The sequence below is a fragment of the Temnothorax longispinosus genome, unplaced genomic scaffold (assembly GCF_030848805.1).
Source record: "Temnothorax longispinosus isolate EJ_2023e unplaced genomic scaffold, Tlon_JGU_v1 HiC_scaffold_15, whole genome shotgun sequence".
NCBI classification, from domain to species: Eukaryota; Metazoa; Arthropoda; class Insecta; order Hymenoptera; family Formicidae; genus Temnothorax; species Temnothorax longispinosus.
The window spans coordinates 416,837-440,973 of record NW_027269959.1 but is presented as its reverse complement, the minus strand read 5'-3'; the positions used below and the strand labels follow the sequence as shown (position 1 = coordinate 440,973).

Below are 24,137 nucleotides of genomic sequence, written 5' to 3'. Positions count from 1 at the left end.
GCTGCAGAAAGCCATCAGACCATCGGACTTCAATCTAAAAGTCAAAAGCATACATCCACAAGAAATAATGGAGTCTGCATTGAGACTCTCTCAGTGGACTTGCATAAAATGAAAGACTCACTCGAACTTGATAATGCCGGCCTAAAACTTGAAGAGGAGAGAAAGATCAATCCTAGACTGCTTATCCAAGGAATACCCTGCAACTTGACTCGAGATGAAATCAGATCAGAATTTATAGCGCTGAACCTGAAAAGCTTAGATGCTACAGAGGTAAAAATAGTCTATATTTTTCCTCCGAAGAAGGACCGCCGTACCATGAGCTGCGTAATTGAGGTGACTCCTGATATACGTTCTTGTTTAATGAGAAATGGACTGGCTTTCATCAACTACTCGGCATGCAGAGTCTCGAACCACGTTGTGACATCCTGGGTGATGCGAGGTGGCTCGATCCGGCAGAACGTCTCCGTTGATGGGTTCTTTTTCTTGCAGTTAAGGAGGTAAAACCCCAGGATAATTAACTGTTGGTCGGCTATGTGGATTGTGGCTCCTTGGATCCGTCGAAGGTAGGTAATTCAATAATCTTTATCTTCCTTTTGTTATAAAAGAGTATGATATTTATTGTAGAACTTTTACGATACAAGTGAGTTATGTGGGAGGATGGAACAAGTATAAGATATGTGACCTTTCCTGGCTCGTTCCACACTCTCTGTCGAGAGGGTGAAAGATTCCGCTTTTATACAATTTTGGAAACGGTAGTGGGAGGTGACCGCACCTCGTTACAATGAGTCATAAGGCGTTGTCTAGCGGATGTGAGTCTACTTCTAGTGGTGTGGCTCGCTTGCCAGCAATGAGTCATAGGGTGGTATCTTGAAATTCATTACCTTATATGGTCATGCGTTGCGTTCTGCTTCGACATGTCCATATATGGTCTATGCGAAGACTAGATTCACTCGAATGAGTCATACAGGTGACTCATCTGAATTCTATTTTATTCTCTAGTCTAACAGCGATTTGTATTGAGAGCGATACCTACTTTCATTAAGAAATTTCAATATGACTTTTATCAAAAAGGAAAAGAAGAAATCTTTAATATTTAATCTTAAAATGTGCAAATATATGTTGAATAATATTTAAGTTTCTTCAGACATACTTTACATAGGGTAGAATAATTTAATAATACAATTAGTTATTATTAGCATGTCTAAAGTATAATAGATATTGCTCTCTTCGTCTAACAGTTACTATAGTATATCTGACTCTCTCTTTCTCTCTTTCAGATCGTACAATACTCGCATCTCGCTCGGATTCGCGTTCCTTATGCTACGCATTTACAATTCTATCTTTCTCAGGTTCGTGAGTAACGCTTCGGCGCTTGACGTTCGATATTTATATTAATTTTGGTAAGTATATATATTTGTTAATAGTAATATTAATAAAAGTGATGTTAGCGGTGTTAATAATGATTCTAATATCAGGTTAATAATATATCGTGCAGATAGAAATGGTCAGTATTCTCATTAGTACAGGAAATCAATGAAATTAAATTATATATATATATAATAAGATTTTTATTATTTTTATATCTCGCGAATAATTGGGAATTTGATAGGAGTGTATAGGAAATATATTGTAGGATTTTCACTAAAGTATAATATAGCATTGAAAAATTTTATTGTTAATATATGTATTTGTTAATAACAAATTATTAATCAAATAAATTGGTACTCTTTAATTTGCATATTAATATTGTTATGTTCTCTTTATTTAAGAGATTTTGAATTTCTAATATCATCTTGTTTATGAGCATTCTTTATTTTATTGCTATAAATATTTCGTAAATAAACAATTGCAGAAATAAAAGTTATTATCATTTTTCGTAGATGTACTAATGCAGAGTTTACGTGCGCAGTCAAAATTTGTATTTACCAGAACGAGTTTTATGTTCATAATATATAATTGGCAATTATGGGTCGTAATGCAAACGGAGGTATATATTTTGTTAATTAATTAGGTGTAGCGGATCGTTAACAATTATGTTTTATATACTATTTTCAAGAGGAGGTTTTAGGCTAATCAGGAGTATGAAAAGGGTATTTTTTAGTTATCATTATTTTGGAATATATTAAAGTTTAGTCGCTCTGTCCCAAACGATGCGTTTTGCATAGATGTATATATATGTCAACTGCATTATTTAGGGACATCTCCCTTATAACGGGTGTCTTTTCGTTTGGAATTTTATAGCGCTTTTATTAGAAAAGTGACAAGGTTTTGACTTATATAAAAGTTGTTATATATGATCTGAGGTATAAGTTAAAAATATTTATTGACATGGTCAATAATTTGTTTATAATTGTTTATAAAAGTAAGTTGTAATTTTGAATAATTATATAGTAAATGTTTTTCCATTGATTGATTCTAGTGATTATTCCTTATACACGTTTATATTGTTTTCATTTCAAATTATTCGTTTTCTATTTTATTTTAATTTATTACGAATCTATGCGGCTATCCTTGTCTTTCTCTCTGTGAACTGGTATTAAACTATCCTCGTCTTTCATGAAGTGAATGTTCAATTTCAATCCCGTTTATTAGTTTAATTAATTTAAATAGAAAATCGGCGTTAACGTTACTGGTGTTTAGAAGTATGAGAGATTCCATTTTTATCATAATAATTAAGTGTTAAAATTTTTGTTCAGAAATGAAATTTTTCGGTCTTAAAATGTATAAAAGACTAAAATATTAATGTAAAAGTTATTTGGTCTTTGTAAGTCTAAAGGGTAGGAAATTCAAAATGGCGGACGTGAAACTTTAATAATTTATAACTCGAGAACGGTAAGAGATAAAGAAATGGGGTTTCGTTTGTTGTGTTCAGGCAATTAAGGACATTATTTTAGGTTGTTTAAAATTTCTGTGTTTTATGGATTTCTGTAATTTTTAATTATATCTCGGAATTAAGAAGAGATATGATGTAGGGGTTTTTGTGAGGTTACTTGACATGCTCTGCTGAGTGTCTGCAGTGATTTTATTTATCATCTTTAATAATAATTTTATGATAAATTTTATTGTTAATTAGTTTATTTTGAGAGATCCAACAATGGTTTATAATCAAAAGTTGTTTGACTTTTTTGTGATAGTTCCAGTAGTCACACTAACTAGGTCTGTTAATAATATAATTTAATTGTTTATAACAATCATGTTTGAAAAAATGCTAATGAGATAATTATTATTTTAGCGTGATAATGTTCCTTAAGCATAAAAGGTTATGTTCTTATGAATAATCTACTTTTAATTAATTTATTTATATTTTATTTTAATTTTCTGAGTTTATTCTTATGGAACATGCATTTATTCGTGTGTTGAATTGAATTTATATTGCATAAAGGATCTCATAAAGCTTGTAATATTCATTTATGATCAATTTTAGTGATTCTGGGGAGTTTTAACAAGCAATTGTCCAAAAGTTTATAGTGTGATTCATGAAAATGGGGCTTAAGCTTGAAAGGGTACCTTAAGGCAGCCATGTTTTCTAGGCTTGTGTCTACTACTTTAAGAACGCGTGCTTGCATCAGCTGAGTGATTGTTGTGACAGTTAAGTTAAGGTGTGATTCTTTATTCTTATATTGTTTTCAGGTGCTGTGCAATATGGATGGAAATCGAAAAATTTATGCGGCTGGAATATAGCGGTGATTATACCGTCAGACGTGACAACGTCAAGGTGCTCCAGTGCTACAAGTGTCTGGCCTTCGGTCACTTCGCTGAGCACTGTCGGTTTTCTCCGCTTTGCAGCCATTGTGCTGGTGAGCATGAGACCAGGAGTTGCTCCAACAGGAATACGACTCCTGTATGCGGAAACTGCAGGAGATGGACATCGCAGGAAGTGCAGCACCACTCGACATTGGATAGCAGACGTTGTCTAATCCTTAGGAAAAGAATAGCGGAAAGAACTAAAACAATCAATTATGGTTAATGAACTTCCTGAGTTTTTACGAATATGCCACGTCAACTGTCAATCACTAACGGCTCATCTCGATGAGTTTCGCGACTACTTCGGTGACTCAGGCTATCATGTTATATGCCTATCTGAGACATGGCTGAAGCCCGCCATCTCAGACAGTTTTGTGTCCCTCCACGGGTATCAAATCTTCAGATGTGACAGGCAGGGCAGGTGCGGGGGCGGAGTTGCATTTTACATATCTAACTCTTCAAGCCAAAATACTACGGCACTCCGAGGGTGTATGCGATGGTAGACCGGAATATCTCATCGCTGAAATCTCCGTCGGTAACATCTCGAAGATCCTCTTAGCAGTGGTCTATCGACCTCCTCATTGCGGATACCTTCGAGAGTTCCTGTATACTTTCATAGATCTTTCTGTTACTTATAACCACCTTATAATCTTTGGCGATTTCAATGCTGACCTGTGCACCATCACCTTCGACTCGGCTCAGATCATGTCTTTCATTGAATCCACAAACCTGTACTTAGTTCCATACACCCCGACGCATCACACACGTTCGTCTGCCACGTTTCTTGATTTATGCATCATTGACGATGCCGATAAATTGATCTCATATGAACAAAGCGACGTGTGTTTCCTGTCTGCTGTGACGTCCTGAGTGATGCGAGGTGGCTCGATCCAGCAGAACGTCTCCGTTGATGGGTTCTTTTTCTTGCAGTTAAGGAGGTAAAACCCCAGGATAATTAGCTGTTGGTCGGCAATATAGATTATGGCTCCTTAGGTCCGTCGAAGGTAGGTATTCAATAATCTTTATCTTTCTTTTGATATAAAAGAGTATGGTATTTATTGTAAAACTTTTACGATACAAGTGGCTTATATGGGAGGATGGAACAAGTATAAGATATGTGACCTTTCCTGGCTCGTTCCACACTCTCCGTCGAGAGGGTGAAAGATTCCGCTTTTATACAATTTTGGAAACGGTAGTGAGAGGTGACCGCACCTCGTTACAATGAGTCATAAGGCGTTGTCTAGCGGATGTGAGTCTACTTCTAGTGGTGTGGCTCGCTTGCCAGCAATGAGTCATAGGGTGGTATTTTGAAATTCGTTACCTTATATGGTCATGCGTTGCGCTCTGCTTAGACATGTCCATATATGGTCTATGCGAGGACTAGATTCACTCGAATGAGTCATACAGGTGACTCGTCTGAATTCTATTTTTATTCTCTAGTCTAACAGTGATTTGTGTTGAGAGCGATACCTTCTTTCATTATGAAATTTCAATATGACTTTTATCATAAAGGAAAATAAGAAATCTTTAATATTTTAATTTTAAAATGTGCAAATATATGTTGAATATTATTTAAGTTTCTTCAGACATACTTTACATACAGTAAAATAATTTAATAGTACAATTAAAGTCATTATTAGCATGTCTAAAGTATAAAAGATATTGCTCTCTTCGTCTAACAGTTAATATGGTATATCTGACTCTCTCTTTCTCTCTTTCAGATCGTACAATACTCGCATCTCGCTCGGATTCGTGTTCCTTATGCTACGCATAATACAATTCTATCTTTCTCAGGTTTGTGAGTAACGCTTCGGCGCTTGACGCTCGATATTTATACTAATTTTAGTAAATATATATATATTTGTTAATAATAATATTGATAAAAGTGATTTTAGCGGTGGTAATAATGATTCTAATATCAGATTGTAACGGCCTGACTTTATCGAACGCGGACTAGTTTACGAGATCGGGAGTTCGATGAAAGGCCCAGAGACAATAATCAATTTGCAATGTACCAGTAACATGCACTTTATTCAACTCGGGATTACACACAACGAATAACGGGACGCGGTAGATTACAGTGGTCGGTAGTGCCGGTGCACTCGACGCTGTATACGGAATATCGGAACTCGAGTCTTCGACTCGAGATGCGGTAGGCAGAGGATAAAATAACGGAGCGCGGTATTTTACATACGAACGGAGTTCGTCGCCGTATGTTACGGGAAAATAACGCAGCGCGGTATATTACATACGAACGGAGTTCGTCGCGGTATAACGGTATAAGACAATAACGAAACGCGGTATATTACATACGAACGAAGTTCGTCGCAGGGGATTAATACATAACGAAGCGCGGTATGTTACATACGAACGGAGTTCGTCGCAGGGGAGTAATACATAACGAAGCGCGGTATATTACATACGAACGGAGTTCGTTGCCGTATATTACGGGAAAATGACGCAGCGCGGTATATTACATGCGAACGGAGTTCGTCGCGGTATAAAGGTATAAGACAATAACGGAACGCGGTATATTACATACGGAACGCGGCTACAGATATCAGAACGCGGTATATTGTATATGAACGGAAGTCCAGCACTCCACGGTCGCGGCGCGGCGCCGTGGTGCGGTATATCGATAACGTGGGCGGGAGCGCGATATGTACACCGGAGGATGGCGGAATCCCGGGGTTACGGTCGCGAGAACCCTCGCTGCGAGGCCGAGCACGCTCGACCCCACGGTGCCGTGGCCGTCGGGGTAAGTGTCAGGGAGCTCGAAGACACTCTGAGAACCCTCAGTAGAGGACCAGAACTCTGGACCTCGTTGTGCATGTCGCCCTAGGATTCGGAAGGTAGCTTCGTCAGGAATAGCGGAAAGCCGTGGTAAAGACGAAGTGTCTCTTCGTCGAGCGCGCCGGCTTTTTATACCGCTCGGCGCGGTGAGCTTGGCAGGAGGGAGGCCGATCGTCAAGCGACGGCGCGGTGGTGGGAGCGGCGCGATCCCGCGTGCTCGCTTCGGCGGGGATCGGCTCGCTTCGGCGCTCGTCGGCGTCGTGCGGGAAGGCACCGGTGCGGCGGATTTCCCGCGCACACGGTGCGTTTCAAATAATTAAAAAAATGTGGGCGCACCGCGCCCTGTCCTCGCCCGACGGGGGGATCGGTCGGGCGGCTCCCGGGCTCATCGTTTCCTTACAGTGCCAGACTAGAGTCAAGCTCAACAGGGTCTTTTTTCCCTGTTGGGACGCGCATGAATGGATTAACGAGATTCCCTAGGGACAGTGGGAATCTCGTTAATCCATTCATGCGCGTCCCAACAGGGAAAGAAGACCCTGTTGAGCTTGACTCTAGTCTGGCACTAGAGTCCATTAATCCATTCATGCGCGTCACTAATTAGATGCCTTGACGTAAGGGGCGCATCGTTACACCACCCCTCTCCTTAGATGTGCCTGAATCGAGAGGCACAGGGGCACAGTGTCCGGCTGGTTGGAGGTGCCGGTCGGCCGGGTGGTCCCTTATGCTGGCTGTCTCCGGGACTTCTCCTTGATCCAACGGACGGATCCGTCCCCGTTGAATCGGATGTGCCAGCGCCGGTTCCCGATCGTCGACTTATATTGCCGGGCGACATGGCACGAAAAATGTGGGACCTCCACTATCACCCCAGGCTCGACCTGAACCGGGATCGGAGGTGCGGGCAGCGGCCCCATCACCCGTACGGGTTGGAGCGTCGGCCGTGGTCGTCGGGGGGCCTCTACCAGTGGCCGTGGGCGTCGTGGCGGTGGTGGCGGCGGTGCCAGCAGCCAGGTTTGCTTGGCCCGATTCGTCGCATCGGACCGCTGAATGATCGTGCCGATTTTCGGCACGGTTTTCGGCGGAATCGGTTGGGCCGGTGGCGGCGGTGGCGGTGCCGTCTCGGGCTCGCCCCGGTAGAGGGTGGCCCATCCTTGCCCGATCCCGGGGTTGGCCGGATCGTACTCCTCGTCGTCCTCGCCGAGGATTTTTGCGATCTCCGTCAGGATATCTCGCTCTTGCGGCGATGCTTCGTCCGTCATAGCTACGGTCGTTCTGACGATCGGCTTGCCCTCGCCTCGGTACGCCGGGTATCTCGGCGCTTGTTTTTATTTTTCGACGGTTAACCATGTTTTGATCGCGGTCGGTCGCGTAACAACAGTTTGTTCGTCGGCGTTTTCGTTTCGGCGCGTGTTTTCCGGCCGCGTACGGTTGAACGGCGGCAGCGGTCGGCGCGAGCGCGTCCCCCCCACCGCGGTCCGGGCCAGGTATGTCGGGTGGTGTGTCGGTCGGGGCGCGCTTGAGGTCTTGCACGTGTATGTGCCGATACCATTTCCCCGAGCGGCTGCGGAGGTCCACGATGACGGGCGAAATAATGCGGCGTATTTCCTGCGGACCTAGAAACTTTGGCGCGAGCTTGGCGTTAAACGCCGCTTCTTTGTTGGAGAGCGGGCGGTCCCGCTTCCACACCCACTCCCCGATACGCGGTCTCCATTCCCTGCGGCGGAGATTATAATGTTTTTCTTGGTGCTGGAACGCGCGGGCCAGCCGAATTTTCACTAGTTCGTAAGCTTCGGTCAGGCGGCGATGCATGTGGGTCGGCGGCGTCGGTTCGTCGCGCGGCGCATCCTCCCCGGGGCGGCGCAATTCGCAGCCGTGGTTTAAAAACGCGGGTGTGTAGCCCGTCGCGTCGTGGGTCGCGGTATTATAGGCGAACTGGAGTTCTGGCAGGTGTTCGTCCCAGGTTTTGTGCTTTTTCGCGTACTGTGCGATCATGGTCTTGATCACGCGATTGGTGCGTTCAACGGGATTGCAATGGGGCGCGTACGCCGGCGTGAAGCGGTGGCGGATCCCACAGTCGGCGAGGAGTTTAGCGAGCTGCCGGGATTTCAATTGCGTGCCATTGTCCGACAGGATTTCGTCCGGGCATCCGTGTCGGAGAATAATGGCCTCGGTTACGTGTTTTACGATGGCCAGCGCGGTGGCCCGTCGTAATGGCCGGAGCTCGACCCACTTCGTAAAACGGTCCTGGATGTTAAGGAGCCAGATATGGCCGGCGGCGGATCGCGGGAGCGGGCCGACGAGGTCGAGGGTGACCTGTTGCCACGGGTGGCCGAGCGCGGTCGGATGTAATTGTCCGGCAGGCTTTTCCTGCGCGACCTTATGGGCGAGACACGTTGGACACTCGCGGACGTAACGGGCGATGTCGCGGAACATCCCGGGCCAATAATATCGGTGTGCTATTCTCGCGATGGTTTTTGCTATTCCGAGGTGGCCGGCGGTCGGTGCGTCGTGATACTGTTTGAGGAGCGGTCCTCGCTGGTCTTTTGGTACGCATTCTTTCCATTGTTCGGCTGCTGGGGTGTCTTTGAAATCCAGGCTGTGGAGCACGTGCTTCCACAGCCGGCCTTGGTCGATCCTGAAATCGGGCACCTCGTGGGGCGTATTTTCGGCCGCGTGCCACATGCGCGTATGCCATGGGCACTGAGCTTGTGTGACGACGAGGATTTCGGGTTGTCGGGATAACGCGTCGGCTACTTTGTTGAGCGCCCCTTTTCGGTATTTGATCTCGAAGTCATACTGTTGTAACTCAAACGCCCATCGTCCCAACCGGCCGGACGGAGACTCTAGCTTTTGTAGCCATTTTAGCGACTGGTGATCGGTGATTACCGTGAATCTGTACCCTTCAAGGTAGCCGCGCATCCGTCGGATTCCCCATACCACGGCCAGGCACTCCAGTTCGGTCGCGCTATAATTCCGCTCGGCGTTATTTAGCGTGCGGCTGGCGTAAGCGATAACGCGCTCGCCCTCGGGAAAGTATTGCGTCAGCACGGCCCCCAGGCCGGTGGTGCTGGCGTCGGTTTGAAGGTGAAATTGTCGCAAGAAATCCGGACACGCGAGAACGGGCGCGGTGGTCAGAACGGTTTTTAGGGCGGTGAATGCGTTTTGTTCGGCTTCCCCCCAATTCCACCGGGCGTGCTTTCGGGTTAAGGCGGTGAGCGGTGCGGCGAGAGTCGCGAAATCCTTAATGAAGCGGCGGTACCACGACGCGACCCCCAGGAACTGTCGGATCTGGCGGATGTTTTGTGGCGCGGGCATAATATAAACATTACTAGTAGCGTCACTTCGATTTATTGTAGGATCTGATTTTCATTGCGCATGCTCGAACCGCCATGTTCTTAGCCGAAACGTGCAGTGACATATAACCTATTCAGATAACAGTTTAGCTAAGCTTAGTGGACTCACGGACTTAAATACATTACGGACATTTACAAAAATAGATTGATGTCAATTAGTCATTATCAATAATCAGTGTTATAGTCATTAATAATCAGTGAAATGAATGCGAGGGCGTATTGTGCTGTCACAAATTGTTCTAACAATTCTTGGAATTGTTCTTACAGTTTTTTTAGATTTCCAAAAGAATCGGAAAGGTAATTTACTTAAATATTGTTTTATATTTAAAAATACGAATTAGCCCAGACAATATGCATGTCTAAAAAATGTCTTTTAAACGTCTTTTAAACATACGTGTTGTCTGGGAGATGTATTTTAGATATTATATTGCTTACGTTGTTTATAAATTAACATACATTAAATTAATATAATAATACAATCACAATTGTATACTCAAATTTGTTTATAGATGCAGACAATAAATAAATGCGATGAATAGGCAAGATCTAATTAACAAAGATAGCATTGTTTTGTATAAAAACTATAAAGTATGTGCAGCACACTTTCAAACAAATATGTTTCTAAATGATTTACAAAATAGATTACATGTACATGCTATACCAACAGTTTTCGAAAATACACGGTAAGCAAATGTTTTAATTATAAAAAGAATTAAATAATTTTATGTAAAAAGTATGTTAATTTTGAATCATTTTAAGTCAAAAACATTTTTAAAATTCCCAGTAAACACAATGCAACATGTAACGTGTACAGACTAGTTGTAATTTCCTACTCAATAATATAAATGCAATATAACACACGTGTTATATTGCATATAACACGTTACTGTACATTACATGTATTGTGTTTAGTAGATCGTTACATCTTTAAAAATATCTAAAAAATATTAAGTATTATTTTTGTAATACTGTTTATAGGACAAATGATTTTCGCACAGAAACCCGTACAGAGACAATTCAGGCAAACACATTAAATACTAATATGCCAGAAAATCAACCAGAAATTCCATCTATTATGATGGATACTAATTATAGCTGTTCGACAGAAGAAACAACCATTTCGAAAGAGGTTTCGACACAAGAAACAATCAATTCGGAAGAGGTTTTGATAGAAGAATCAACTATTTGGGAAGAGGTTTCGACACAAGAAACAACCATTTCGGAAGAGGTTTTGACAGAAGAATCGAGGAATTTTTGTGCAAAGAGAAATAAACCATCACCATTAGTAATTCGTATTCCAGACAATCAGCTTAGTCCACCATTAGAAAAATCTCCATCAGCGTTAACTCAAACATCACATATATTATCTGCAAATAGTCCACGTAAAGAAAAATTGCGAACAAAATTGAAAAAATTACAAAGAATAAAATCAATACTAGAAGCAAAATTAAAGCGTAAGAATAAGTTAGAGGATGTTACGGAAACAGATTTCCTAAAACTTTGCAATAAATTTTTACCTAAAAATATACAATTTTTTATTACAGAGCAAATTAAATTACAGAAATGTCATAAAAAAGGGTATAGATATACAAAAGAATTTAAGAGATATGCATTATCATTATTTTTTATTTCGCCAAGTGCATATAGATTTTTGCAAAAAACTTTTAATTTACCATCTATCAGATGTTTACAAAGGTTTGTCGAAAACTGGCCAGAAGAACCTGGAATAAGTGACACAATCTTTAATGCAATTAAGATTAGGACAGCTACAATAGAGAAAAACGATAAAATGTGCATTTTATGTCTTGACAAAATGTCGATAAAATCCAATCTATTTTACAGTATAAAAAGGGATAAAATTATAGGTTTTCATGACACAGGTAGCAACAAGTCGTTTGATGTAGCACAAAATGCTTTAGTTATTATGGCAAGAGGTCTTAAAATGAATTGGAAACAACCTTTGGGATTTTTCTTAACGCATTCTACTTGCCCTGCGGTAGATATCAAAACTTTAATTGAGTGTGCCATTAAAAAATTACATGCAATTGACATACAAGTTGTTGCTATTGTTACTGATCAAGGATTAAATTTTTGTCAGTTAACTAAATTACTTAATATAACAATAGAAAAGCCTTATTTTATAGTAAATAGTATGAAAATTTTCTATTTCTTTGATATGCCTCATTTGATGAAAGCTGTGAGAAATAATATGATAACACACAATTTTATATATGATGATCAATATGTTTCATGGCAACATATAAAACATTTTTATGAACAGGACAAGATAAGAAATTTAAGATTAGCTCCTAAGCTAACTAAAGAACATATATACCCTAATAATTGGCAGAAAATGCGAGTTAAATATGCTATGCAAGTACTAAGTGCTACTCTTGTTGCTGCTTTGAAAACTTATATTTCGTTTGGAGCGCTTGGAGAAGCCATGGGAACAGCTAATTTTATTTCTGATTTTGACAAACTTTTTGACATCTTCAATTCATCGAAATTATTTAATGCAAAAGAATTTAACAAACCATTTAAAGGAGAACAATATCAAATAGATTTTTTTATATAAAATGTTAGATAGTATAAAAAATATAAAAGTTACTGCATTTGATGGAAAAGATAAAACTAAACAAGTAAAGTTTGTGTCAAATTTACAACTAACTATAAATGCATTGCTTCAATTATGGGAATTCCTAAAAAACGTCGGATTTGAATATGTACTAACTAGGCGAATTAATCAAGATTGTTTGGAAAATTATTTTGGAGCTATAAGAAAACGAGGCGGCAATTCATATAATCCTACACCACAACAATTTATAAATGCCTTTAAAAAAACATTTTCATTGAAGTTTTTAATAGTATCCGAAAATGCAAACTGTGCTGACGATTTCTCAAAATTTTTAGCTTTGATGAATTCTACTCATATCGATAGGTATGAAAGCAATCAAACAATTTTGCAGACAGAATCAGCATTTCAATCAATAAAAATATTAGAATCAGATTATCGTAATCGTGACTATCTAACTGAAAATTCATTACAATATTTGTGTGGTTATATTATAAAAAAGTTACGAGCCTATCATATTTGTTCTATTTGCGAAACAATTTCTTTACAAAATCCATTAGCGTCTAATGCAACAGTATTTATCGAAGAAAAAGCATATGATAAGAGTACAGTTCATGGCAGTCTACTAGTACCAAGCGAAGAGTTTAGCAATTATATATTAACATTGCATAAACATTTTATATTACATTTTAAACAGTATGCCCTACAAAATATAGGACATAAGCTTTTCGATGATATGATACAAATAGCAGTACCATTCGAAGTATGTGCAGAATTTCCTTTAAAATATTTAATAAAACTAGTTATTCGAATCTGTATTTATCATACATTAAAAAGTATAAACCGTAATTTAAAACAATCCAAAGAAAAAAATCGAAAAATAACTATTTTGTCACACATTTAACAGTAATTTGATAAATAAATATAAAGTTTAAAAATAATTTAATATTTCTAAATAATTTATATGATTTCCCAAAACGAGTTACTAATAAGCCCTATACTTCTTTACTCCAAACCTTCAACACATTTTCCAAATCAACCTCTCATAAAATCGACGTATACAAGCCGTGTTCTAATATACACTGCCAGTACTGAATATTTATAATATATGTAATGGTGAACTATGACTACTAGATTTTCAGTACTGGCTGTGTACAACATGGCCATGGAAGGCCCGAATCGAATCCGAGACTCGCCGATTATAAGTCGACCATCCTCACACGGAGTCACTCAAATAATAATTTAACATTTTTGTCATATTTATATTTGTATATAAATATTTATACTTATTAGAAGAGAAAAATACAATTAACTATGTGTTCACCAATATACACAGATTTTCAGTAGTATGTATCGATTTAAACAGCGCGGGATAATGCCACCATTTTAGGCTGAGAATGTGGCGGCTAGTCTCAAGGTCATGAAATTTGTATACACGAAGATCAAAGGTACCGCCGCTACTGTCGCTACTAGTAATGTTTATACTATGGCGCGGGCCAGTTTGCGACGGCGCTGACCTTGTCCGGGTCGGTTCGGATACCGTCACGGTCGACGATGTGGCCGAGGTATTTAATTTGATCGGCGCAAAACCGGCATTTCTCGGGGTTAATGCGGAGGTTGGCCTCCCGGAGCCGGCGAAAAACTTCGCGCATAATACGGAGGTGTTCGTCGAATGTTTCGGTAATGATAACGATGTCGTCTAGGTAAACGAACACGTACGGTTCTAGGTCCGGGCCCAAAATAGTATCGAGCAGACGTTGGAACGTAGCCGGTGCCGAATGCAGCCCAAACGGCATTACCTTAAATTGCATCAGCCCCTTGCCGGGGACGGTGAAGGCGGTCACGGGTCGACTTTCTGGCGCGAGTGGCACTTGCCAATAGCCGTTCTTTAAATCGAGCGTGGACAGGTAGCGAGCCCCCCGCAATTTGTCCAGCGTCGCGGTGATGTGAGGCAGTGGGAACGCGTCTTTTTCGGTGGCCTCGTTGACCAAGCGAAAGTCGATGCAGAAACGGGGTTTGCCGTCCTTTTTTCGTACGATAACGACCGGCGAGCTCCACGCGCTATGTGACGGTTCGATAATGCCGTCGCGGAGCATTTTTTCGACTTCCGCGTCGATGATCGCCTGCATGGCGGGGTATCGTGGCCGGTAACGTTGCTTGATCGGTCGGTCGGTTTTGACGCGTATCACGTGCTGCACGCGGTCGATGGGGCCTCGCACGGCCTCGAACTTCGCGAGTTCGGCGGCCAGGAAGCAGCGGAGGCGTTCCCCCTCCGTCAGTGCGCCCCCCTCGGACGCGTGCTCGATGGCGGCGGTTTGCGTATCGGCGTTGGGTGGGCCCGGCGGCGGTATGGCAAAGTCCATCTTCGCCCATAGGTCTACGCCTATCAGGACGTCGCAATGTAACGTCTTCATGATCTGGAACCGGTGCCAGAACATCCTTCCTTGCACGGTGATGGGGAAGGTGACTAGCCCCGGGATGGACGTGCTTGACCCGTCGGCGAGGTGCACTTGTCCGTTAACCGGCTGGATCGGGAAATCGCGGGCTATTTTGTCGGCGGTTTGCGCGTTGACGAACGACGCTTCGGAGCCGGTATCTAGGAGGGCCTTGTACGGTTGCTTCGATACTACCACGGTCAGGTGCGGACGGGGCGTATATGCTATTCGGAGGACCGGTGGGCGGCCGCTTCGTCCCCGGCCCGAGCGGCATTTCCCGGCGGCGGGTGACAGTCTTTTGTGAAGACGCCATCCCTGCCGCACTGGGAACAGAAACGGCGCGGTGATCGGCGGCAGTCGAATCGAGTGTGCCCTCTTTGCTTGCACCGCCAGCAGCACTCGCGGCGGTCGTATGCTGCGGCGGCGACCGCGGACGGTGGGGCGGCAATTTGTCGGACGCGCGTCTGTTCTTTGATATGCTCAAATTCCTCCGCTAGGCGCAGGATGTCTCGCGTGCGGGTCACGGCGTCGCGTCGAATGTACAGTTGATAACGCGGGTGCATGTTATCATAGAGCGCGTCGATTTGTTCTTCTTCCGTGAATCCGGTGGCCCGTCGCATCATGGTCAGCATGTCCGTCGCGAACTTTCGGTATGGCTCGTCCGGTTTTTGGTGGCGGGTTTGTATTTCGCGAACTAGTTTGGCGCGGTACCGCCGCGGCAGGTAGTATTCGCGGAAATCGGTGCAGAAATCGTCCCACCCCCGCCAGCTGGCTCGGTTGTTTCAGCACCATAGAAGGGCGTCGCCTTTGCACATCTCCGGCAGCCCCAGTAATAATTGCGCGCCGGAATATTGATACGCGTTTTTGAGTTCTTCGAGCCGCTCGAGGAACGCCACGGGGTCTCTCCCGTCGAAGTGGCACCCCCATTTTCGTATCTGGTCCAGCCCCCTGACACGCTCTCAAAATCCTTTGTTCTCGCGTGGCTAGATAATGTCCGCTATTCCGCTACGCGGCGCTACTAAACATTCATGCCGGTTGATATATATATTTACATGTCAAAGAGGTTAGTCGAGTTCGTCGAGTTGGTCGAGTAAAACGCGTAAAAAAGTGTGTCAAGTGCGTAGTGTGATTTTCTGTGATTTTCTATAATATGCCACGGTGTATTGCTCCAGGATGTACCTCTGGGTACGATTCTAATAAAGAAAAAGTGCATTTTTTTATGTGCCAAATGATAAAGAAACCATAAAATTATGGCAAGCAGCCTTAAGAAGAAAATATTTTATTGTAAAAGCAAAGCAACCAGTTTGCGAAAAACATTTTTTAAAAAGTGACATTTTATGGCACCGCACTATTTATAATAAAAATGGACATATTCTTGGTGTAGTAAGTATGTTAATTAATTAATATAAAGTTGATATTTTTTCTCTTAAAGTTAATATCAATAATTATTAACCATGTAATGTATTAGTAGAATTAGGATTCACTTAAAAATTTAATTTTAATATTATTATATTTTTTAGTCTGCACCATTCAAAATTCCACGTTTAAAAAAAAATACAATACCAGCCCAGTTTCCTTGGACAGAAGGGACAGAAGAAATAAAAATTAATGTGCAGAACGTTCAAAAAGAAGAAGTTGCAACTGAAGAGATTGTTTTAAACAATGAAATATTAAAAAAAGAAAGAAAGAATTTGGAATTATCACTTGACGATATAATTAATATTATTAATACTAAACAATTTTATATGCCGCCACAATGGACATATTTAAAGTATTTCAATAATAATATAAAACTTTTGATTTTTTATGTACCAATGTTCAATGCACTTCAAAACTCTGAAAATAAATACAGTGTTTATTCACAAAAAGAAGTTGTACTGAAAGAAAACATGGAATTAGAAGTAAATATTTTAAAACAATCTGTTGCAGCTTTTCCATTTGATATACAAATACACAACACTATTAAAAGTATAGAACAATTAAGAGAAACATTATATTCTATAAATAATTTTAATGTGTGCTTAGGCGCAAATAATATTACTAATGAAATTGAAGAAATAGGATATCATTTGACTTACAAAGATATCTCTGGCATTTGGAGACATAACAAATGTCCATTAATATTATCACATTTAGAAAAAAAATGTAAATTTTGTTCTAATGTAAAAAAGTCAGTACAACGAAAAGTCCGCCGAACAAAAATTATAAAATCAATGAAAAAAATTAGAGTGTCAACAAATACACAAAATGAAAAGAAAATATTATTGTTGCGGAACAAGTATTATAAGGCAGAAAAAGCAAGAAAAAGAAGCAAATATGTCGCAAACAAATTAAAAGATCTTATGAATTGTAAAATAAAAGCTGAAGAAATATCCATGAAAACTATAGAAGATCGATTAAGAGATAAAAAAATTCCTGACAATCAACTTAATGTAATGCGTGAAATAATTCAAGCCACAAAATGTACAAATTTAAAATCTCGGCGATATAGTGAAGAGTGGATCCTATTATGTATGTTGATGCGCATGAAATCATCCACTGCATATAATTTTTTGCGAGATAACCAAATATTACCTCTTCCATGTATAAGAACTATACAAAGGTACATATATATAAACATGTTAAAATATTATTTTGTAATATTAAATTTTTAGCTGGCAAAAATAAATATTATTTTATATTAGATTATATAGTAATTCTATGAGAAATATATATATATATTTAATGAGCATTTATTTACACGAGTACAAAATATAAATAATACTTTTATATTAGATAATATAATAATAATATATACTATATTTAATAAAAAAAAATTTTTTCAGGTATCTTTCTCTAATAGATACTCCTTGTGGTTTTGATAAAAAATTTTTTGACATGTTCAAAAAAGTATTAGACAAAAAAGAAGATAAACAAAAACACGGCATAATACTACTTGATGAAATACATCTTCGAGAAAATATTTTAGTCAACTCTAAAAAACTCAATTATACTGGATTAGTTGACTTTGGTAATGATGGACCACAATCATCAAATCTTGATGAAGAAGCAAATTATGGTTTGGTGATAATGTTTCATCCAATAGCGGATTCTTATTCTCAACCGATTGCAGTATTTGCCTCTAGGGGTCCTGTATCAGGAGAAATGCTTGCACAGCTTATAATTAAGGTATGCGTTTAATTTAGCAAAATATGGAATTGCAATATTTTTATTATATTAATTTATTACAGGCTATTTCATTATTAGAAAATATTGGTGCTAAAGTCCATGGTGTCATTACTGACGGTGCAGCCACTAATAGAAAATTTTGGACAACAGTAGGCGTAAGCGGTGCAAAAGATAAATTAAAAAATTATTTTGAACATCCAACAATTAATGGACGTTATGTATTCGTTTTTTCCGATTGGATACATTTACTGAAGACATTAAGAAATCGATTATATAGCACACCATTACTGGTAAAATAGTTAAATTACATATAATTTTATATTTTTTATATCATTTAAATTATAATTTTTAAACTTAAAATGATTATTACTTGTGTATTTTATTTTTGTAATTAGCTTAGCCCGGAAGAAAATTTAATAAAATGGGATTACTTTCAAATTTTACATAATAAGGACAAAACATTACCAGCTTGAAATGCGAGTATGTCCGAGAATAACAACGAATTATTTAGAACTGAATAACACTGCTAAAATGAGAGTATCATTAGCTGTTCAAGTAAGTTCTCTCTCTCCTTCTTTCTCTCTCTTTCCTTTCTCTCTCTCTCTCTTTCTATACATATATACGCATATACGTGTGTATATACACACACACATATATTTTAATAAATATATTAATACAATTTTAGTGACAGAATAATACAATTTTGTGCAAAATATTAACAAAATTTCATTATTTGTATAGGTTTTTAGTAAATCAATGGCCCATGGACTCCGATTTTACAAAAATTTTTTACCTGAATTACGCGATTGTGATAATACAGCTAATTTTTGCGATTGGATTAACGATCTCTTTGACGCTTTAAATCAGAAGCAAGGTGTGAAGATTGGAGATAATTATTACAAGGTTAATATAATTTTGAACAATTTATTAATTTTTTATTTGATGTTTATGTTAATATGATTAACTTTATATTGATTTATGTTAACATTACGAAACATTTGATAATACTAAATATATTTTTGTTAGACTATAGAAGAATCTCTTAAAAAATTGGATAGTTGGGAAGAATACCTCCAAAATAGTGCAATTTCAAAAGATAATTTTTTAACAAGACAGACTGCAGAAGGACTCCGCGTTACTTTGAAGTCAACGATTGATTTAATACAGTATTTGACCTTAAATGCTGGTTTTGATTATGTTCCAACAGGACGCTTGAATCAAGATTCACTGGAGGTTGGTTAACGGTTAACATTGTATGCAGTAAATATTGTATAATAGTATTATTGATAATATTATATTTAATATAAGATTTTTTTGCGTGTACCTGTAGTATAAAAATTTAAATTTTTAATTGTAATGCAATCTATTAACTGATATGAAAACAGAGGGACAAGAGGGGCGTATAATACATCCTAATTTAAAACTATATTATCTAATCAAGCATTTAGAAAACTTATTTATAAAATATTGTAATTAATCCGATGTATTTGATTTAATTATTGAAGATATTTATACGCCTGCTCTATCATTTCCATGTAAAACTTACGGTGATAAAATATTATCACATATTACAGAATTTTATATAATTATGCGTATGCGACAATACACAAATAAAAAAAATTGCATTACAATTAAAAATTGCCCTAACAAGACAAAATGTTCTTAACAAGTAAACTTTAAAGCTTTATATTGCCAAGTTGATAAATATCATAATTCATATAATATACATATTTTGCGTTTTATATTTATACTATATATATTACTTTTTGTTTTTTCATTAAGATTTGATAATTGTGATCCATCATTGCTAAAAAGTCAATTAATTCAGTATAACTGATTTATATGTATACTCTATGTTGCGTGCATCACGATATATAGAAAAATATTTATATAAATATTTCAAATAAATATAATTATATAAAGTATTTGTATAAATATTTTGTATAAATATTTATATAAATATTTAGTGTAAATATGTATAAAAGTTTTATATATAAGATATTTTACATGAATGTCTACATGGTCTACATTTTTTCTAGATCTATATATTCAGGTAGAACAAAAAAAGAAATGATGTTATATTAATCAAATTATGATTAAATAATGACATAATTTGATGAATATAATATCTTTTTAACTCTTTTGTCTTTTGTCCTATCTAATTATAGAGATTTTTTGGAACAGTGAGACATGTAGCAGGATCGGATAATCATCCAGGGACACCTACTTTTCTGCAAATTTATAAAATATTGAGTACTTTCAGTATTATTAAACCACCAAAATATGGAAATTGCACAGTTTCAGATACAAATAAGTATGAACCAACAATTTCTATTTCAGAAATAAAAAGTCTTTATTATAATTCTTGTCAAAAAGAATCATCTATAGAAAAACTCAAACTAAAATTAGACAATGCTATTAAAAATAACGAATATGATGAAAATTTTGATCATCAGTTTATGGGTCATGATTTTAGTAAACCAGAGATTATTGACTGTGTCATCTACTATGTAACAGGATATTTATCAAATCACATATTGAAATCAATAAAATGTGACATATGCAAGAACGCATTTATTAATTCTGCATATTGTCCTTTTCCAACAGCTGTATTAACTGATATGAAAACAGAGGGACAAGAGGGGCGTATAATACATCCTAATTTAAAACTATATTATCTAATCAAGCATTTAGAAAACTTATTTATAAAATATTGTAATCGATCCGATGTATTTGATTTAATTATTGAAGATGTTTATACGCCTGCTTTATCATTTCCATGTAAAACTCACGGTGATAAAATATTATCACATATTATAGAATTTTATATAATTATGCGTATGCGACAACACACAAATAAAAAAAATCAAGAAAAAAAGAAAATTAACCGGCAAGTTAAAAAAACTGCCAACTTTTATGAAAGTTAAATAAAAAATGTATCATTATTTATATCTGTGTATTTTATTTTTACTATATATATTTATCTAATACGTTCTTTTTTATTCTATTTTAACTTATATAATTTTAACAAAAAATGATGTATTATATATTTTATATTTATAATTTATGTATAGGTTGTATATATATATATATATATATATATATATATATATATATATATATATATATATATTAGACTGGCGCTTATTTTGGACTTGAACAAATTCTTTCGCTCCCAGTTGTCCAATCCATCCTAAATGGCGGAAAAAAAAGATACCCTCTAAGGTCGAGTTCTATAGCTCAATTTTAAAATGTGCCACCTCCCATTGATACGTACAACTTACTTTAAAAAATCATATTTTCCATAAAAATTCATATAAATTTGAGGGTAGCAACCCTTCAGCTACACACCCTGTCAAAAAGTGCCAAAATCACAAAAAAAATAAAAAATGAGCACAAAAGGGAGAATTTTCGTAATATTGTCGTAATATATTTTTTCTATTTAATTTTAAAGAAATTTTTTTATAATTTATTTATCAATTATAAAAAAAATTGCTTTACCTATGTTTTTTTCTATTTTTTCAATAAAACAATAAAAGTTTATCTTTATTTTTTTCTTTATTCAAAAATCGAAAGATAACCTAAAATTATTTTATATATTGGTGAAAAATAGACAATCCCGATATGCCACGTAACTGTTAAAATTACTTAAGCTATTTTACTAATGCAAATATTAAAATATAAAATATAAGACGTATTATGAGATACCGAGATAATTCATGAAATATTTGGATTTGACTTTTTCGTGCGTACATTTATCTTTTATTCCTGCAACAATTCCTCATCTTGCGGGAAGAAATCAGTCCTACAGTCGATCCATGCATACTTCGTAGTTGTTAATCAATTTCCAATTTTTCTTGTCGAAGTACGTTACTCTACTTCCTACAATATAAATCACACGATAATCATACAATTAAATTTAATTTTATTTTACGACTTCTTTCTGCACGATATCAGTTTCATATATATTTTTATGGAGATATTTTAGAGAATCGGGTTAGAGAGCATTGACATACCTACAGTTATACCTTTAGATGTGCCAAATGATATTCCAACAGAACTTTGGCATTAGCGATGCTTTCGACAGTGCCAACGAAGACGAAGGGCACCCTGCTTAAAAAGTCAGATAGACAACGAATAAAAAATAAAGATTATCGAAAAATTGTATGACAATCTATATGGCCTATGAGAAGGGCGTTTTCATAACGAAAGAATATTTATAATAACAAATGTAATCTTATAATAAATTTTCCTAATGTGAATAAAACGACAGAGAATCAATAGTTTTATATAATAACTTCCAACATTTATGATTTTAAATGTTTCATAGTGCTATCGGGAGCTATCCTTATCTATCTGAAAGAAACGACATTTTGTTTTATAAGACATTAACAAAAGATTATTTATAATGTTCTATCGTAGTTCTGTTTAACATTAATACTTATGACATTAAATCAGAAATTCACGACAGAGTTTATCATTTCTTTTGTGACTTACATAATTCTCATTTTATGTGTCCAGATATGAATCACACATTTGTATAATAATCGGATAGTTTGCAGTATTATGTATAGATGAGCTATCATTTTTCATGTGAAAAATACAAAGATTAATTTTAAACGGAATTACCTAAAGATTGTTTATAAAATTCTATCATAGTTATGTCAAATATTAAAATCTATCGTTTCTAATGTGAGATTCATCATGTACATCTCGTATTCCGAATAGGACTCCCGCATCTCTTAATTAATCGGATCATATGAAAAAACCGCATTGAGGTGCTTTCGTTTTCTATCCGAAAAATATGAAGTTTAGAATATTTTTGCAGACTTTAGTCGAATCCTGATACTTATGTATTTGAATCAATGTTTTGCAATAGAGTTTATCGTTTCTAATGTAAGATTCATCATGTACATCTCGTATTCCGAATAGGACTCCCGCATCTCTTAATTAATCGGATCATATGAAAAAACCGCATTGAGGTGCTTTCGTTTTCTATCCGAAAAATATGAAGTTTAGAATATTTTTGCAGATTTTAGTCGAATTCTGATACTTATGTATTTGAATCAAAGTTTTACAATAGAGTCTATCGTTTCTTATGTGAGATTTACCATACACATCTCGTATTTCCGAATAGGACTCCCGCATCTCTTAATTAATCGGTTCATATAAAAAAACCGCTTTGAGGTGCTTTCGTTTTCTATCCGAAAAATATGAAGTTTAGAATATTTTTGCAGACTTTAGTCGAATCCTGATACTTATGTATTTGAATCAAAGTTTTACAATAGAGTCTATCGTTTCTTATGTGAGATTTACCATACACATCTCGTATTTCCGAATAGGACTCCCGCATCTCTTAATTAATCGGATTATATGAAAAAGAACGCATTTTTTAAGGTGCTTTCGTTTTCTATCCGAAAAATATAAAGTTTAGAATATTTTTGCAGATTTTAGTATTTGATTCAAAGTTTCACGATAGAGTCTATCGTTTCTTATGTATTCATGACAACCTCTGTACACATTATATAGGTAAGATTCTTATTAAATTGGATTATTACCGATATCCATATGTCGTATATTTGTTCGAAATGCATACTTCCAATGTGTATAAATCTATGTCAATTTTATAATTATTATTATGTCTAGATATCATATATTAATAGTAAATTACATATCTTATGGTATTATTAACTTTTATTATACTTGCATACATATACTATATTGTTACACTGATAGTATAGTAATTTGTACTATAATATTGGTGACTGAGTCAGTAATTCTATATTGCTGTTAATGTATTTAGTCAAAATTAATCAATAAATTTGCCGTTTTTGGTGTATAGTTTAAAGATGATTAAAACGTACAAGAATGTTTTATTTGTTTTTACTGTAATTATAGTAACTTTTTTACTGATTATCATATTTTTAATTATAGTTGTAGAAAAATTAATTGTTAAAATGCGTAGTTTTTTTAAACAGGATTCTTTGCGTCACTAAATAACTTCGAAGTCGTAACTTATAGAGAACGATGTACAATAGATATGTTTAACCGATGAAATATCAATATATAGGTTTT

General features: G+C 37.1%; 1 long non-coding RNA gene and 1 pseudogene across 1 annotated transcript in view; both read left to right on the top strand.

Moving 5' to 3' along the window:
- The window catches only part of LOC139823628 (uncharacterized), a 310,568-nt gene that overhangs the window by 83,931 nt on the left and 202,500 nt on the right, over window positions 1–24,137 (top strand). The window lies entirely within an intron of this gene.
- Window positions 16,045–19,278, top strand: LOC139823653 (uncharacterized; annotated as a pseudogene).